The sequence below is a fragment of the Pelmatolapia mariae genome, linkage group LG4, assembly GCF_036321145.2.
Source record: "Pelmatolapia mariae isolate MD_Pm_ZW linkage group LG4, Pm_UMD_F_2, whole genome shotgun sequence".
Lineage (NCBI taxonomy): Eukaryota > Metazoa > Chordata > Actinopteri > Cichliformes > Cichlidae > Pelmatolapia > Pelmatolapia mariae.
In genome coordinates, this window is record NC_086230.1 from 8,453,817 (window position 1) to 8,455,728 (window position 1,912).

The window sequence follows — 1,912 nt, forward strand, 5'->3', positions numbered from 1 at the left end:
CCGGACGTGACGTCGCTTTCTCGGAGGCCGAACATGCAGGAGTAGCTAGGGCGACATAAAATGGGTTACCGTAAATATTGTACTTCTGTGCAATTTAGTTTTTGAATTTGAAACAAACAGAGAAATTGTTTCAGAATCAAATTTCTAATATTTTAATAAAACAAAATAAATGCTTACTTTAGCTTTTTTATGGATACCAAATAGAAAGGTTTTTGACTAATAATAATAATAATAATAATGGATTGCATTTATAAAGCGCTTTACAATCCCACTATTCATTCACTCTCACATTCACACACTGGTGGAGGCAAGCTACCCTGGGGCAGACTGACAGAAGCGAGGCTGCCATATCGCGCCATCGGCCCCTCTGGCCATCACCAGTAGGCGGTAGGTGAAGTGTCTTACCCAAGGACTCTTGTCACATACTGCTACTACTATCCACTGGGGTGGCGTCGGGCGGCATGTGCCACGTACAATAAATCATGAAAAATTAAGTTTCAGTTTTTGGTGAAAAAATGTGTTGATGACAGTGCAGATTTCTGGCATTTTGTGTAAATTTAAGCATGTAACAATTTAATTAGACAATAAGACAATTTAGTTAGACTTGTGTTTGTAACTGAACCACCTCATGTTGTGTAGCTGTCTAGATTTTATAGTTATTGGGCTACATACTTATTTATTATACAGACTATACAGTACATAAAATCAAATTTCCCATGTTTTATGTAACTGAAATGTTTAATTGTGTGGGCTAAAAAATAAGACAGTTGTAGACTATATTTATATGAAACATGTGTACATTTACTGCATTTGATGTATTTTAACCATATATAATACATATTATACAATGTAACACCAGCATTTGTGTAAAGAAAAAAAAGGCTGTGATTTTGCCACCCCATTTGATTTCCATACAAACCTAAGAAAATTTCTCTAGATCCGCCCCTGCATAGCTAAACATTGTTTATCAGGCATTATCAATAGATGAAATTGAACCTATTATGCTACCTACAAGCTCCATAAAAGCTAGTTTTATTTTAGGACTCTACTAGAAAAACTTTGCTTGATGTACACCTCAAAGTAATCCTTACTTATCTTACACTGGGTCTTTGTGTAGCACCAAGTTCAAAAAGAGCGACTTAAGCTTCTTTTTTCCTTTGTAGCCACCGTCCTAAAGCAGACTAAAATTGCGTTGTCATGGTAATCCAAGTATGGGCGGATATTATGGTGTACAAGGTGGTCTAACATCCCTTTTTCTGCGAAAAACGCTTTGGCCTCCTCAGCACATCCCTTTATATAACTATGTAATTGTAAATAGCAATAACATTAAATTTAGTGAAAGCTTTGGTTTAATAATAGGCAGATGTTTATGTATATAAATATATGTTTTAAAAGACGGACTCCCCACGTTTCTCAAAGTGGTTTGGTCCACTGCCGACCAAAGGATGAGTGAGAAAGCGTTATTTCTATAACATAGTTACAGTCGGACTATATTTTATTTTATTGATTACTAACCTTTAACAAACTTTTCCGCTTCAGTGATGCCACTACATTACAGGACATTTATAACGCTAGGGGCATCTATGAAAATTTAAAAAAAAATAATTTAAAAATAAAATGAAATCATAACTTAATATTTTACCCAGTTTCCAAATGCTTATAGCTGTAATTTTGGTAGCGTTTCCCGATTTCCTTTGAGCCTGCTTAATATTACCTGTGAAATACCCCACTCTATATGAATATAACTGTTACCCGATACTTTTAGTCAAAACTGTAATGAAGGCTTTTATTCAAAATAAGAGTCTTTTATTAATACAAACATAGTTTGTTTTACATTAACTGAAACAAGTCCCACCCAATCCAAAAGCTACATTGAGCAGAAATGTGACTTTAAACACCAGAACGTAAAGTG